Source organism: Hydra vulgaris, chromosome 15, assembly GCF_038396675.1.
Source record: "Hydra vulgaris chromosome 15, alternate assembly HydraT2T_AEP".
NCBI lineage: Eukaryota > Metazoa > Cnidaria > Hydrozoa > Anthoathecata > Hydridae > Hydra > Hydra vulgaris.
In genome coordinates this window covers 43,078,213-43,097,445 of record NC_088934.1, presented here as the reverse complement: position 1 = coordinate 43,097,445, position 19,233 = coordinate 43,078,213, and positions in this window count along the sequence as shown.

Below are 19,233 nucleotides of genomic sequence, written 5' to 3'. Positions count from 1 at the left end.
TGCAAATATATTTATTGAAACATTTATTTAAAAATCTTTGTATTCAATATAAATAACAATAAGAAATTAAATAAAAATATAAATAATAATAAAAAAAGATAATACTAAGTTAGTTAAAAATACACTTGTAACCTAAAATGGATTCAACAAACTCAATTGTCTAAATATTACACAAATATACCAAAAATGTAAATAAAAATACTTAAAATTCTTTTACTTTAAAGTCAGAAACTAGGTAATTTCTGATTTAGAAATAAAAAAGTTTTTGATTAAATATTTAAAGTAACTGTACTTTAATAAAGTATAGTTACTTTAAACTGAAAAAACAAATTATAATTATACAAAGTTTCTTTTATTTAATATTCAATTTAAAAGTTCGTCACATAACTCTAATATAAAAACGAACAAACTCTAGTTTAACAATAATAAAATCTAATCTAAAACTAAACCAATAACAAGCTAAAGTACTGACTCAACTAATACTGGACTTAAAATACTAGGCTTCTTTTTTTTCAAAAAACTTCAGATATCAATGATCCACAAAAAAATTTAAAACCAATAATTCTTTTTTTTTTTTTAAGTTATTTTTATTCAAGGTTTCTGAAATAAGTTCTTTAAACATAAAAAAATAACTGAAAACTTGATGTTTCATTGTCAATGTATTACATATTTTAAATAAACATTCAAATATATTGGACTAGCTCATAGTTTAAACATTTTCTTGATGTAAAGATACAAAACAAAAACATTATTTCAATCCACAAGGGCATCCACATTGAATAATATTGAGCAGGTTTTTGTACCATTTTGATAAACAGTAAGGAAACATCTCTAGCTTCCTATTCTCAACACACATTAAAAAAATGAGATTTCACACTGTTTGTTCCCAAAGAATTACACTTGGATCAATTCCATGAAATAAAGCTGTAGCATGAGCAATAAGATAAAGCCCGCAATCATTTCCATTGTCTTGTTTTTGGCATCTCATTACTTCTAAATTTATGAATTTATTACCCTCATTTTTTATCATTGATTGTGCAACTCTGTGTACTAGTAATGGAACAATATTTTTATTAAAACCAGTAAAAAGGGATTCATAATACTGAACAGAATATGAACCATTATCAGTGTTACATTACTTATTAATACCCAATGTACATTTCTCACATAAAATATATGAACAAACTTTCCAGAAACGAAACCACCAAAGTTATTTGAATTAAAAATACAAAAACTTTGAAACCCACCTATTTTAGGGAACTGATGCGAAAGAAAGCTTTGTGCAATATCAATTAAAGTATCATCTAGCCAACCAAATGGATTATTTAAAATATTGTTTGATTGACTGTGCTGATTATGTTGAATAAAAAATGTTATCTAGAGAAGTTGTTGAACAAATCAATTTTCTACCTTTTAAAATGCTTTTATTGTTAGATAAAGATGAAGTAGAGATTTCCATTTTAACAAATTTATAATTTTTATCTTTGTCATAACATTTCAATTCTGAAATCTCTTTTTAGAACTCCTTTTTTTTTTTACATCTTCTTTTTTATATGATTGATTTGTCATTCTCAAACAATAACCATGTTCTTTTAAAAGCAATTCTGTCAACAACACTTGCTTATCAACTAGATAAGGCTTCATGTTGGATAAAGAGCTTTTTTCCAAATTTTACCATTAAAAGTTAAAGTAGCACGAGTTTGTTTTAACTCTGAAATAATTCCAGATCCTAACCAATCATGTTCCATCCGACTTCCTTTACGATCTATTTTTCTGTAATTTCTAACTAAAACTTGATTGCTTGTTTTTAATATAAAGGGTTATCCATAAATGATGTCAGTGTTTTTCTTATTTTTTGACTCCCCCTCCCCCCTTTGTCAAACTCTGTCAATTTTTGGCTTACCCCCGTTATATATAATGTCAGTTTTGTGTACTCCCCCCCTAAAAAACAATAAAAATGCTTAAAAACCATTGATTTTTTTTCTGACTAAATTATACATTTATATAATAGTAGATCTCATTAAATTATATTATACAATAGTCGATATCTCATTAAATAATCAACTAAGCAAATAGTATTATAAATCTTTAATATAATCTTCCCATGGTTTGTTGAAGTGGTCATCGATTGAAACAATAGGTAGTGAATGCTCTCCGCGCTCTAAAAGGGTATCGTATTCTTGAGGTACAATCAAATTCGTTGCGTCAACTTCATTTTCATCTAACCATTCAGCAGTTTACGAACTCTTCTGCAAAGCAATGACTGCCAAAAATTCTGTCTGACGCTTGGCAGCGATACGAACAGGTTGGACCCTTTTGATTAGAGGGAGTGTTATAGTAGAAGAATGGATAGAAGCGTGCTTTTTCAACATAGCTTGAGAGGCAAAGTAAACATTGCACTTTTTACAGATTCTATCAGCTAGGCTAGACTGAATTGATGGACAAAACGCATCTTACGGCAAAATTGGAAATCCTTTGGTAGTACGAGGAAGAATACTTTCAATGTTTGATGCGATGAGCATAAAGATGGATGATGGAAACAATTCTTTTGCTCCTTCTGAGACATCTACTGCTTTGAGCCCATCTCTCGTTTGGTTGACAGGGACAGGTGGCGGAAGAAATCTTGCTCTAATTAGAGTAAAGTAAGAGCTTCTAATAGTCCGACAACAAGAACAGTTTTCACATTTCACAATTTGAGTAAAGTATTAACTTGTACGAAGATGATCGGCAATCCAACGTTGATCTTGTAATAAAAGACTCCTTGACTCTAGCTCTGATTTGTCTGGATCAATATACTCTGCAATGTTTGGATAACCGTCAATTTGCAGATCAGACCAAATATCAGCCAAAGTCTGTCCAGCAAAACCAAAGTTCTGTTTTTCTAAATTTTCATCTATTGTCCTGCTTGATTTAAAAAGATATGTTGGTTATTATAGATTAAAAATAATAATAATATTTTTACAAATTAACTTTTGTCAATGTAATTACCTTGAGAATCAAGATGAGTTCCGTAATGATTGTGCGGAAGAATCACCCCAGATGTTTATTTACTTATTAATGTACTGCGGCCTGAAGCGTTCATCATGATGAAAAGAGCGTCAAGGTTAAGAAATGGTGAACCCCGATTTCAATTACTTTCTGGTATCTAGGATTTTCGTCAGGTCCTCCATCGACGCTAAACACAACGATAGGCTTAACCATATTAGTTTGAGGATCTCTGGTAATAGAGTCGAATTCTTTGGTATCCAAGAGCCGCTGAAAGTCTAATCCATAAGCGAAGGCGGTCGAGGATGCGTGTTTTCCTGATCGAACAGCAATGTAGTAGGTCCAGAATAAGTAACAGCATCTATTTTTTCGAAACCATCTTTTTTGATCGTAATTCCAGCGTATAAAGATAGTATAACCTTGTGTTTAGCAGCCACGACCCAGTCGTGATCTGGGAGAGTTACCCGGTACTTCAAATGCATCAACAACGACACCTGTTTTTTGGCTGCTGTGATTCCATTTGGCACTCTAGCCTTGTCGTCTTGGCTAATGAACACACTTCATCTGGCTCTAAAATAGAACAAACTTCTTCCACATATTTTATAGTTGAACTGCAAAAGAGTCCGTCAACATGTTTTAAATGAGATTCATTCTGAGGACTGATCAATCTAACAGGGACTGTTTTGACGTGCCTTTTGCCTTCTAATGTTCTGTAACTTCTCGGAAGTAGACGAGTATAGAGGGCGCTCTTGCTGATTGCAAATCCAATTTTGTTCATCTCGGATGTCAATTCGTCGAGAGTTTTAATGCTCTAAATAATAAAGAAATATATTTGGATATAATCAACTTTTTTTACAGGAAACGAAATTTATTTCGTAAATTATATTCAAATCAAATCTTGTAATTAGTTGTTAACGTTTCAAGGATATTTACAATAGTGCATGTACTAATTAAGAGTAAAATTCTAACAAATACAATATTAACAAACATAGCTAAGCTATCATTACCCGAAGAACCTCTGAACAACGTCTTTCATCAGCGGACGAACCATGGAGAGCAATATCCATAATCGCCTCCAAAAGAAGAGGTTGATCTACTTCTAATGACGGTCAACCAGGTTTCTTTCTGATTTTTAGTTTTTCTTTGACTTCTGAATGCTCCAAGCAAATTTCCTCCATTCTAGCTTTTTTCAGTTCTCTAGTTTTTTTTTGTTGAGCTTGATTGAGTCGATCTTGAGCCATTCTAGCATTTTTTTCTTGCATTTTTTTAATTTTTCGTGGTCAACAAACTCAAAGTTAATGTACTTTTTTGATCATCAATGACAGATCGCTCATTGGTGGGCTCAACAAACTGTGAGGAATTTTTGTCAAAGTTAAGTGGAGTATACGTGGGGGCAGACTGTTTTGGAGTATTGGCCCAAAATGATAATTGCTTGCTCTTGAAATTCATCGCTTTTTCATTAAATAAATTTATTAAACACATTACTCTTTATTCAAGATACTTATGCACCAGTTTCTCTTCTTTTAATGAATTCCATATACTATGGACTTCTTTCTGGATATTAGCCTTTTTTTATCGGGATGAGCATTTCCATACGAGACCATCAATAAGTTAAGTAATGCGGTTTTATCCATATTTAATATTGATTTATAATTATTGTTTACATCACAATTAGAATAATGATTTCGCTCATCGTTAACGCAAGCTTTTTAAAAGAGTTTCTTCAACCCACTGAAAAGAAATTAGCGTTTCGAATTTTCATTAGACTTTATGTCTTTGCATTGCATCACGTTTTACGATCAACTAGAGAGCAATTAGAGTTTCGTATTTGAAATAACGACAATTTAATTTTAAAAAATGACAAATTTATGAGTTTACTTTTAATGACTTTACTTTGAACCACATAATCCGCCAGGGAGCGAATAACGATTGTGAATTTTATATACGAAGAGTTAATATTTCTAACATAATTTGAGTCGCAGTCAAATGATAATATAATAATAAAACGATAGCAATTTTTATTTTAAGTTAGTAGTTGTTACTTATTTAATGTCTCTGGGAAACTTATCATATTAATATATGATATTATATTATAAATAATTTAATAAAATATAATATCAAATTCCCCGCATTTAATATTAATTTCCCCACAAACAAAACATCGTTTCTATACCATTTAGTAGATGTAAATACCGTTAAAATCTGCTCATTAAAACTAAAAAAATAATTTATATTGACATCATTTTGGCCTCAATACCCCCTCCTCATTGTCAATTAGTATCAAACTTTCCAGCACTCCCTCCCTTCCTATATTTACCAACATCATTTATGGATGATCCCTAAATGATTTCCATCCTTTTAGTCGTTTTGAGGTATATTACTTTTTGATTTTTGTTTGACATTTCAAATATTGTTATTTACTTTTGTAGCAACTTTATTATGTGTACCCGATTTTTCTTGAATTTGCTCATCCGATGCATTACTTTCAAAAACGTTATTGTCATTAATAACAGAATCAATATTATTAAGTGATAAAGTTGAGAAAAAGTTTGCTTCTCTGCCAAACATAAAAAAAAACGGGGTTAATTTAGTTGACTTTTGCACACATATGAGCAGATCAAATAAAATAGCTTCTAACAACTCATCCCAATCGTCTTGGGTATCATTAGATAATTTAGAGAGAGATTTCTTAATTGTCTGATTAATTCTTTTGTCTTGTCTGTTGGTTCGAGGGTGGTAGGCAGGGGTTATCAAGTGTTTGATTTGAAATAAAGAGAATAAATGTTCATTTAAACTATTAACAAACTCCCTGCCTTGATCCGAAAGAATTGTCTTTGGAGGACCAAACCAATAGAACAAAGTAGAAAGGCACTTAGAAAATAAAATGCCAACTTTTCAGGAATAGGAAAAGCTTCAATATATTTGCTCCAAAGATCAGTTATTGTTAAAATATATTTGTTTCCAAGCTTTGTAATTGGAAGAGGTCCGATTAGGTCTATGCCTAAAAAATCCCACAGTCCATTAACCTTGATAGGTTTTAATTCAGGAGTGACAGTTTTTATTCTCCCTGTTCTTTGACACTTGTCACATTCTTTACTCATTGGGTGATGTCATTAACCATTCCTAACAATTCAACAAAAACAAAAGTTTGAAATGAACAAAAGCATAACTAAATTAAAACAACAGAGTTGTGCTACTATATATTATCATAATGATATTAACCAATAACTCACAAGTAAAACATGAATTGATACCAATTGATGTTTTAATTTAACTTGCTCAGCATTTTAGTTCAAGAAATGCATAACACTTAAAAGAACTTAAAAACCTTATAGAAATTATAAAAGTGCTATTATAAAAGCAAATTAATATTACCTAGCCAGTAGAAAGAACCTTTTAATTTTGCTCTTGTGCTGTTAAGGCCAACATGAGCCCCATGATTAGAATCAAGGAGATTTTTAAAGGCTAACATTTTTTCATAGTCATTAAAAAGAACTTGCAGATTTTTTGACGCTGCTACATAGTACAACTTACCATCTGAATTATATAATAAAATAAAGATTATTCAGTAAAAGTAATTATCGTTTATTAAAAAATAATTATAACTTATTCAACAATTTATTATATAACGATTACATACCGCATAGTTTGTATTTTTTTGCATATTTCAAAAATGATTTACGCTGTGCTTTAGAGCAATTTCTTACTCCTTCAGAATGATAAAGCCTAATATCTTCAACAAAATAACTATGAACTGACATTTTATAATACAATTTAAATGAATTAAATTGTTAAATATGGCTAAAAATGAAATCCAAATAAACTTAAACTTTTACCTAACAGATCGAGGTTAACGATAAATGAATCAGTGTTTAATTAAAAGGGCTGATTTGACATTTTTTTCAAAATTTACTTTTTGTATGTTTTGTGTTCCTCTCTGATAGCTTCATCATTTTTTGTTAAATGTATGTTTAAATGTTATCTTCATATACAAATAAAGCCGCCTGAAAACTTTTTGTTTTTATTAAAAAGGCGAATTTCAAATACATCCTTTTAAATAAAATTACTCTCCAACTGATTGGTAGTTTTAGGCGCAATATAGGGGAAATATAGTTTTTCATATTTGTTGTTATTGTTAGTATTATAAATAGTTCAGCCATGGATCTTGCTATTCCAAGTCTCTGAAAAAGGAAAAAAAGTTATCCATGTGAGTACAAACATAACAAAATAAAACAAGCACGTTTAATGGGACAGTCATACATAAATAGTAAGGTAATTGAAGTTCTACCAAAGTACCCTGAGATTACTTTCAGGTAAGGTTCAAACATTCAATGTAAAATGATTTACATACAATTAAATATATTACATATATACATACATGAATATATATATATATATATATATATATATATATATATATATATATATATATATATATATATATATATATATATATATATATATATATATAAATTAGTAAAAAACACTTATCTAACTTTTTTTTTACTAATTTATTATTGCTCTGTTCTTTAAGAACATTGAGCACTCTATTTGTAAAATACACTAACATAATTTACATACATATATATATATATATATATATATATATATATATATATATATATATATATATATATATATATATATATATATATATATATATATATATATATATATATGAAGGGCTTATTGTGAAACAATGACAAGCCACAAAAACAAATATTTGTGAAAAATGACATTTAAGTTTTATTTAAATCTATAAAATCAGTGCTTACCTTTTATTCTCTCAAACTTATACATCATAAAAATGATAATGGACATTATATATTGGACAAAAAAAAAAAGAATAAAAATGCGAAGTAATGTGAAAAAAATAAATTTTATTGAAAAAAACTGTGGCTTGTAATAGTATTACAAAAAAATAAACATAACTAATCTAATCTACATATTTAACAATAAAAATCACTTTAATCTAAAATAATCTCAGGATCTTCTTCTTCAGTCTCTCCAATCATGACTTTTAAATTGTTATAAAATTGGTGGTGTATTGGCGGTATATACGGCAATAGAGTTTTAATATTGTCAATCTTTTTCTTCGATATTTTTAACAATGATATATATTTCTGCTCTAACTCAGCAAGTGATGTCTGCAATGGTCTTCCTTTCTTTGCAATATTTACTTGTTTGTACTCATCTTCATCAACGTCATGTTGGATATAGAAAACCTTAGTATTTTCGGCATTAAAGTGATAGGAAACTGCGTTAGCGAAATCTAATATTTTACCATCGTTTGTATGTGTAGTTCTTTTAATATTTGCAAGAATAGAGGCAAAATTTAAAAAATCTGTTTGCCTCATATCTGTTACTTCAAACGGTGTTTTTCTGTTTGCTTTGCTAATAATATTGTGCCATTCTCCTGGAGAATAAATTTGTGGTGCATATTTTCTATGACGTTTTTCTATAAGAGCAAAGTTTTTATCCAAAGGAAGATGAGTATGGCCACTTATAAGAAAATTATGAGTTATACTTTTAAATTTTTTCTCTTTTACCAACTGTAACCAGAGAGCCATCAGTAGCCAATTTTTGTTTTGTTCGGGACAATTATCAGTAAAGATTATTAAGTCATCTACTTCAGTTATTATACTTAAATACTTTAAAAGAATGGATACTTAATCACTTCCTCTTTTTGCTATATTTTCTGTCCAAAAAAACATGTGACCGCTGTGCAATCATCTATGTCCAAATTATACACCCATATTTTTCTACAATAAAATGCTGGACCAGTTGTTAATTTTGGAAGTGGCAAAGCCTGTTGTAAATCGAAAGTTATTACTAATTTTCTATTGTTTTTTTTGAAACTGCCGTTTCCAATTTAAGCTTTTCTTGCATAGCTAGAGCCTTTGCATTATGGAGTCTAAGTTCATTTGGTAATCGAATCAACTCTTGGTTGTTGGCAACTATTCTTTCTGACTCTATTTTAATATTGAGTTGATCACAAGTTTTACAAATGTCCGATTTTAGTAATTTAAAACCAATATTGTATTCTGCACAAAAAGTTTTTCTATAAGTATGCTCTAAAACTGGTTCAATATTTTGTTGTATACACCAGGGAAGATAACAATCCGAATAAAAACTTGATATGGTCATATCGCAGTTCAAGTATTCTTTGTGTAAATTTTCAGTTCTACTATAATGACTTTGATATTTTGGAATTAAAATTACATGGTTTCTAACACCTGCTTTTTTTTCTTCACTCACTTTATTGGGTCTGTTAGCATGTTTTCCTCTTTTATCTGTCTTTGGTATGGAAATCCCTTTTATCTTTTTTGAAACAATATTGTTCAATCTGCCTTTTAATTGTTGCAATCCATGAACATTTAAGAATTCATTTTTACATACTTTAATGCTCTGGCCATTAACATTAATAAAATAATTTTCGTTGTAACTTCTACTAGACTCATTTTTTTTTGTTTATGTCTGTAAGACCTTTTCTTCTGAACGATATTTACGCATCCAAATAGATAACTGTTCTGTAAATCCCATGACCCTAAATTCCAAAATTCATCAAAAATTTTTATTTCAGCACCCCTTAATTTTTCCCAACATTTATTTTTACAACCACAAGGTGATCCTAAATTTCTAGCCGGAACTAACTTTTTTGTTTTATCACTAAAATATTCGTGACCCAGATTTCGTCGTGTTTTTCTTTATATTCTTGAATAAGTGCTTTATTTTTTTGTCTCCAGCGACTCTTAGGATTAGGTTCCGGTGTTTCGACTCTAACTCGCTTGTAGGCTGTTAATTTAGGATATTCAACAGAATCTGTAACATCTACAGATTTGTTTGGGGTGTTACTCTAAAATAAATATACAATAATATAACAAGCCACAATAATGAACTATTTTGCATATATTATAATATTAGGTGCAATATAATAACAAGCCACAAAATAAAAATAAATGTTTGCCTGTTGATTTGAAGTTATATTTTCAATGTCATCATGGACATAGTCTTTATTTCTTTTAATATGTGATTTCAACCGGGAGCAAACATGGGTTCGATGATTACCTGGTCATAATAATAGACTACAAGATAAAAGAGAAATTTCTTCCGTGTAAACATATGCTCACTGTGACTACAAAATATAAAATATCGTGGGATTCGTTTGATACACAATACAAGAACTCTGTTTTTTTAAACTGGGACTTTGATGTAATGGGATCGCGTACAATTGAATCAGAAATTATGTCAGTCTAAGAACCATGTCCTATAGATGACCCATTTCAACTATCTAATATACCTATCAAAAGTTATCTAAAACAAGGTAAAGCTTCTATTTGCCGCGAATCGCTAAATCAAGTAAAGTCATTGACTTAATTGAGTTTCATGAAGTATTTGATCAACTAGAGGAATGGCTACAAACCGCATTAAAAGACTGTAAAGAAAGTTCATGTAAAGATCACGGTTTAGTTGTCGAACATGAAAAAAAAAAGACATTGTGCTATTTGCTAAACAAACAAAATCTACTTCGACATGCTACCTCCTTCCAAAAAAAAGAAACCGAATCTTTCAGGTAGAGCAAATGACGCACCAAAAGCGGAATCAAAAATATCGATTGGGACGGAAGCTTCTGGAAAAAAAAATTAATATATCTCGTAAAATAAAAAATTGAAGTTGAAACCTTAATCTCATTATCTTTTATTACCCGGCATTAGAATCAAAAAAAAGATGACTTTTTTATTATATAGATTATTTATTTTTTATTGTTACTACTAATAACACACGGGTATATAAACTATGGGTGTTAGTCTTAAGCACCATTTAGTCTTTCGGCTTCAACAAAGTTAAAGGCTCTAAACCCATGTGTATAAACTTAAACTTTTTTAAAGATACGCTAATTTTATATTTTTAGGTTTTTAGAGTATGAGCGCATCTTATGAAATTAAGTACCAACGCTACCATATACTTTTTTTCGTGCATAATTTTTAGTCGAGAAAATAATCTTTAAACATTCAAGTCAATCATATTTTATTAGTTTTAACTATAAATATATTTTTTTTTTTTTTTAATAATTCACCTCCTCAAAGCCGAGAAGGCCACTACAGATGAGGAGGCTACAAGTGGTTATCACCCTCTCTCAACTCTATAACTCCGAAACACGAACCTTGACGAACAAGGCCGCTGCGCGGAGAAACAAGTTAAGCGGTACTACCAGAGACGTGGTGGGAATCGAACTCGGAATCGCTCGCTTATGAAGCGAGCGCTCTACCACTACACCACTACCGCAATTGTTTTACCACTACACCACTACCGCAAAAGTTTTCAATCAGTTATAACGTAAAGTTTCTAACATGTTAAAATTCAGTTGGCAAACTCAGTTTTACAGAAGAGTTAGAATATATACGACTCCTCCTATTAGAACTAGTCTCTGTCCCAAGGTTTAGAACTCCTCCGATTAGAACTAGTCTCTGTCTCTCACTTTTCCACAAATACACTCTTGGGGAAAGGGTGAAGTTTTCCTTTATATTGGTGTGCAGCTGTAACTTCTCTACACAAACGTGGGCTTATTGTGCATAGATGTAGATTACTTGTGTTACTCCACACTTAATTGTGGAGTTAAACTCCACAATTTCTGCAAGAATGTGCCATGCAAATGCCATTATCTCTTATTCCATAAACCAAAACGCAATTCTTTTACTGTAATTGTTGCCTCATCCTCTAAAACCGGGTATTTACTGAACTTCTTGCACGTCTCTTTTCTTGAGTAATACAGTTTATAATTTTTTTTTTTAATTTTGTCTAAGTTTTTGTCACCTGTTTTTTTGTACTTAAACTCTCTTCTTTAATCCAAACTTTAAAAGTGGTTTCTTGCGGAAACGTTGGAGCTTAAAAATAAAAATCGAAGTAAGATCTAAAACAATGGTACAAGAATTGTAATTTAAGGTTTAAAGATTACATTGTTAACCGTAATATTTGCAAACGAAGCAACTTTTTATAGGTTGTAGTCAGTTTAGTACAAAGTTGTTAGGATTTCTATCAAGATCTTCTTATTTTATAATCAGATAACGTAAAAACATTGTTCTTTGTAAGTTTTTTTCATTTTTGACTTCTAAGCTATCATATTTAGCAAGGAATTGATTTAATTGGGAATATTGTGGAGCATTATTCTATTGTATTTCCTGGTTTACTATATTTGAAGTATTTTTTAAACATTTTGTTGGCTATGAAAGTAACCTTGAATAATTGGAAAGCGGAATAGTATCGAAAATTGACTGATCAAAATAATGATTAGTATGAAAAAATAACTGACCGAAACTCATTTTAATGATTAAGATCGAAAATGCGATTTTCAGATTAAGATCAAAAAGTTTTTATATCGAATTTCACAAATGTAGAACAATATCGAAAACAATAAAAACGGAATAAGATCAAAAACTCATTTTAATAATTAATATCGAAAATATGATTTTCCAACCACACTTTTTTTTTATAAAAAACTAGTACTAGGAGAAAATCTTAAGAAACTTTTAATAATAAGTCACATTTCAATAAGAAACTTATTTAAGAGTTTGATGAATATTTCCTAACTTTTCACCTAAATATCGTATCAACTTTACACGAAGTTAGCATTATCTACAATGGAGAACAGCAGTTCAAATGAACAGTTTAATTTGCACGTGCAATGAAATTCAATTCGATTTAAAACTTGAAATTTAAGAAAACTTTAGGAAACTCAATATTCCAAATGTCGTTAGAGAACTTATCAAAAAATTATAATGAAACAGAAGGAGAAAGAAAAAATTCAAAAGTTTTTTGGTCTAGTGATTTTGGATACACTAAAGATAAGCTTTATAAAGACAAAATGCATCTTAAATGTCGTTTTTTTACAACAATGAACTGCAAAGGCAGAGCTTTTATTGACGAAGATTAGAACTTTAGGTTACAACTGGTCACAGTTGCAGTTCAAAAGAAACAGACTTTGAAGTGCTGCTTGCTAAAAGTACCATGAAGAAAAAAACCAGAAGCAACATATGAAGACCTACGCTCGATTTTTCAAAACACTGTCAGTGAGTTTCCTGCAGTTGTTTCTGAATCTGTTAGTTTTCCTCAAATTATCCTAAGTCTTTAGAAAAGAAGAAGGCTAAATGACTCCTCAAACCCAAAATTACCAAAAGAAGCTGCTGAAGTTCTGAATAACAAAAAATGTCATCGCTATGGATCCATTTTCTTGGGATCAGTTGCAGAACAAAACAGCCTAGCATTGCTGTTTGGGCATATGCTAGTCATCAACAAGGCAAAATCGGCCAAAGTGTGTTTTACTGATGGAACATTTAGGTATTTAAATATATGCCTTTAACTTTTTCAAAGAAATATATGTTCTAGAAGAACATATATTTATGTAGGGGCTGTCCATTAATTACGCAAACTACCTTTTTTTTTACCTCACCCCCTCACCCTTGTCAACAATTTGTCAAATTTCCAGAACCCCCTACGTTGTTGACGTAGCTAATGGACAGCCCCTAGAAGAAAGTATTGATATACTAAAAACGTTAGGTAGAACACTTTTATTTACAGTTGTAAGTTATAGTTACATTTATTGTACTTCCAGCATGACACCACGCATGTAGGAAAGCAAGTGGTATCAGCTCTTGATATTTTCTGTTGAGTATTCAGCAGTGCATGAAAATCCAATTCATTTCAAAAAAGGATCAGATCAATTTTAATCCTGATAACCCTCACCTTTGGGGCAAACAAACTTGGGTGATCGGCATTGAGGATTTTGGCAGTTTATGAAATTGCTTAATCAGCATGTAATAGTGCATACAACTCAAGAGCTTCAACAGCTTGCCTGCAATCAGCCAGTTCACCGTGACCAACGCGACAATGGTGCAATTGAAAAAATGCGCTGTTTTGAGAAAAATCTTCGAGACGGAGTTTGGACAACTGAGAGATTTCTATCAACATATCATATCTCTTTCAAAACTTCAAAGCTAAGTAAGATAATTTTTCAAGTTTTTGAATAACACTTCTTATTTAAGTATTTAAAATTTTTTAGTGCTTTGGATGAAAACTCAATGGACGAGCTTGGTGAGTCTTCCTTTGCCAACTTCCACTTCAACAGAGTCACCAAAGTGCATTGTTTGCACCGTCAATCAACGAAATGCATTGGTGATGCCTTGCATTCAACAAGTCCAGGAAAGCAATACATTTCATTGTTCCACTTGCCGAGGACAAAATCATCCATAATTGAACCTTTTCAATGATTCAGCAAAAGTTTCTCCTTTACCTACATTTTGAAAACTAGAATGTCACACAATAGTTCAAATTTATTAGAATAAATTGATTATATAAAAACGGTATTAATTTATTCTCAATTGCTCTTACTCCGCCTGGGATAAAAAACAATCAATAACGTAATTTCATTAGTTAACACAAATGTATTTAATTTCCATTTGGGTATAAAAGGTTTTGCGTTAGTTGGCGCAATGTATTGATTTCAGTTGAGCAAACCTCATATTAGATTAAGGATAAGTTCCAAATAAATTTCATCTCCCAAGAAACAATAGTCATTTACATGTTAAAGTTATTGTATAGATAAAGGTAGCATAAAGTTCTACAGCTGCTTGATTAGCAATATTGAATAAGTATCTTTGAAGCAAGTGACAGTGTCAATAAAAGACTTTTAGTAAGGGCTGCTATGTTACGATTAAGACTCGTGTGCGCAAGCGTGTAAGAAGCAACTTTTTGCTTTTAACTTGTTCTTTAGGTTAAAGCTAAGAAGAAAAAAATGAGCATGTCTTGATATATGAGTTGTTAGTACTAAATTGGTTAAAAGTCATTGTAACTGGTGTAAAGTAAGCTAGACGTGAATACTAGTAGTCCAATAACATGTATCTTAAAAATAACAAACTATTGCAGCTAGATAATCTGGAAAGTTAAATAAGAATCACACCAGTATTGTAACAATAACTTGTAAATATATTTTACAACTAATAATCTGTATATATATTTTACATCTAATAAACTGTCAAGAACCCTAGAATCATTAGAAGTAATTTGTAAAAGCGTTTTATGTAACTTATAAAACATTTCAAAAGATAAGTTTTAAAGTAATTTATTTAAACCACAATTAAAAACGTAACAAAAAATAAATTTTGCCTCGAGTTTGAGTTTTTGAGTTTTATTTCAAAGCTTATATATTTTCTTTTTCGTGAGGAATTGTTTTCTTTTTCAGTTTTTTCTCAGTTTTAAGACTTGAAAAAAAACAACTGAAAAACGCTAAGCTAAACTGTTTAGCTTAGCGTTTCTTTTTTCAGCACATTTCTTAAACGTTTAAATCATAAAAACATCTAAACAGTCGTGGTCAAGATCCCAACAAAAAAAATAATTTGCGTAGTCAGCAGTAGCGTTCGATTGCACGCCGTTCCTGTCCAAGCCTGATAAAATAAACTTTTTAAAGCTATTTTCATCTTCTGATAGCAATCTATTAAATCTTTCAAAATTACTTGCATGATTATTGCACACAAAGTTTGCAATAAATTACTATAAATTTTTATAACTGAGGCAGTTTTTATTATGTACGGAATGTTCCTAATAAATGAATGTTTTTAGCAATTTTCTATCGTATACCATTTTTGAAAAGTTCAGACTTGAGCTTTTTTTGTTCAAAGTTCAGAGTATTCTGTATATTTCTGTAAACACATTTCATCAAATATTAAACAGATATCTTGCAACATTTTGGTCCAATTTTGAGTAATAATTTTGTATATTTTATTGTATCAATATTACCAGAAAGTGTTTTTAATAAAGAAAGCAATGGAAAATCTTTCTAGATAATTTTTAATGGTGATATAATGTATGCTGTGAATGATTGCATGGAAGTATAAAACTAAAATAATGCATATCTATCAGTATTTTCTGATTTCTTTTATGTTTTTTTAAGTTCTTCAAAAACCAAACCAAGAAGATTCTGCATGATTTTGTAAGCAAGTAGAAAAGTGTTCAAACATACATATGTAGGGCATTTTTATAACTATTACAAAACATTATGTAAAGATAATAGACAACTCTTGTAAAACATTTTCATATAAGCTCTCAGCAACTTAGATAGCAACCTTAATAACTTCTGGTATGGAAATTTTATTAAATAACATCTTGTAAAATACAATATGATAAATAATTTTTAACATTTGGTAGCTACATACCATTGTATTTAAAATTGTGTGCTGAATATTTTTTTAATATTTACAATGTTAAACATTCTGGAACAGAATGACCAGATGACTACTTGTAATAGTAATTTTTCCATGATAATTGGAGGTAAAGTGGGTACTGTTTATAATCTTTTATTAAAAAGGATCTTTTAGTATCTTCTTGTTTTATTAATCAGGATCTTATAATTAGCTCTACTTGTTTTATTAAGCAGGATCTTTTAGCCTGCTCTCCTTGTTTTACAGTATTTTTTTCTCGAATTTTTTTGCACATATAACAGATGACTTAGTTGGCATATAGTTAAGCATATTTACCAATAACTTTATCCTTTAAACTTTTTATGGTTCGTAAGTCTTTATTGATTTTGACAAAAAATTTTGTAACTTTTTATGGTTTGTTGACATTAAATGTAAATAAAACCAATACATCTTGTTTTAAATCGTTTTATAAATAGCCAACAACACAACATTTAATATTTTTTGTTCTACTAATAAAACTTTTAGTTTATATTGTATAAATTATACATTTATACAGTATAACTACTACACTTTAATTAAAAACCGTAGAAAACTTATTCCTTTTTTCACATTTTTGATATTATTCCGGAAAGTCCCTTTTTGATTTTATTTCTTTTTTCACAATTTCGATATTATTCTGGAAAGTTCCTTTTCAATATTATTCCTTTTTTCACAATTTTAATCTAATTCCATTTTAAAAATTTTTTATACTATTCCTTTTTTTACAATTTCGATATTATTCCAGTAAGTCCCTTTTCGATATTATTATCTTTTGAGCTATTTTGAGATTATTCTGCTTTTCAGATTTTCGATAATATTTTTTTTATTTTTCAATTTCGATGTTATTCTCTATTTCGATGTTTTTCCGGAAAGTCCCTTTTCGAGATTAATTAGTTTGGCTATTTTCGATACTGTTACTACCACTCTTGAATAATGCTTTTACACTTCATTAAACATTAGTTGTTGTTTCCTAAACGAAAAGACTTGACTCAATATTTAAGTGTAAACCAAATTAATGGAAGTATAAATTAAACTAGTGAAAAGCACTCATAACATACTCTTTTTTTAATCTAAACTTAAACAGCGGCTCTTTGTAGAAAATAAAAATACAAGAAGTGTTGTTTAATGTTTAAAAATTACATTATAAACCATAATATTTGTAAACAAAACAACTTTTTATAGGTCTTAATCATTTTAGTTTTCAGGGTTTCTATGTCAAGATTGTTTCTTAAAGAATGAGATGGCGTGAAAGCATTTGTTGATTTATTTTTATTTATTATTGATTGTTTAATCACAAACATGTATTTATAAATGTTTGTGATTAATTACTTAATTCTAATTATACCGACGATATTTAAAAACTATTTACAACTTAAAAAGTATTTTCAACTTAAATATATTAGAGAAATATTTACACCGCTAATTTCTTTTGGAATTTTTTTTTTTTTTTCTGAAAATGTTTAAAAAAAAGTTTCTGAATTGATATTCAAAGTTTTTTTCACTCCATCTCAGAGTCATTATTTTAAAGTACATATATAATCCCGTTGGAGATCGCGGTAGTCAGTAAAATCTAAATAGCACTTTAAAGGAATGGATTTAGTCATGGCCAAGGGCTACCAACTCCCGACAAAATAGTGTAATTTTAGCCGCAAAACATTATGGGATGTCTTGCAGGACCAAAATAATCTTAATACGCAAACTTAATGAATTTTAATAACAAATTTAAATAACAATCATATCAGGCAGCTTGAAAAAAACTCCTTTAGAAATTAACTTTTGAAATTGTTAACTTATTCATAAATTTACTTGTATAACATTATTAACTTAACATGAATATATTTATGATAGTGATAAAAACTTGCAAAACTACTAATTAAAAGCATTGTTAACACTTTACTCGTTTAAATATATTCTTATTAGATTCTAAATTAATAAATGATGCTGTGAGAAAAAAAAACACTATTTCCAATAAGAAATATTTTTTATTAAAGAAATAAAATCATTTTTATTTAATATAAAAAGCAAGCATGGATCTATAAGTGCATTACCACAAGCATTAATGCACACGTTATCCATGGATAATGCGAGCCAACTTTTTTTACATGCCTTGTTTCGTGGTTATATATTTCGATTATAAAAGCGTATAAAATTCTCCTAATAACAAAGACATTCTCATAATAACAAAGTTTATAATTAAACTTTCTTTCAAGAGAAAGGCATGATCAACATGTTCATCAAAAAGAAATCTAAAATTGCAATGATTTTTTATTTCATTAATAACTTGTTGTACGATGTTTCTTTTAGTAAGTAAAATTTTGATTTGTATTATAAAAACAGTTTCCATATCTTGAAGTAAGTTTTGTAAAAAAGAATCAGTTTTAAACAAGTTACTTCCACTTGATGTGACACTTGAAAGAACTTTCTTTATTAAATATTCTGCAATTGATTTTAAAACTTGCTTAACTGACTGCGAAAGTAAATCACTTGATACATTTTGTAAAATACAAGGTTGTAATTTTTTTGTTAATAATGAAGATGGCTGTTTAAAAATCAATTTTTTGTTTGTAGAAATTTGGTTCTCAAATACTTGTTGGTAATCTACGGTAACTGCAACCAAAAAATCTGATTCCGGGAGACAATTACTGTTAGAATTAGATTGCTCTATTGAAAGGAGTACTAAAGCATTTTGATGATTTAAATTGCAATGCTGTTGGTCTGTCATTCCAACCTCCTTCGTATTAATGCAAATTCGTATTAATGCAAATTATTTGCTTCGTATTAATGCAAAAAAAATTTCTAAACAGTCTTGATTAAACTGAGCTGTGCAAACATAAAAGAAATCCTCGTGAAGCAACTTATTTGTGAGACAAAGAATATTAGAAATAGTAACATCTAAACCCCAATGACTGGATATATCTTATTGGCTACGAGCACCACAAAAATGCCACCACTTAATCCAAACTCTCAAATCTTCAAGCTGTTGAATAAACTTATTATTTAGTGTTAAAACAGAACGTGT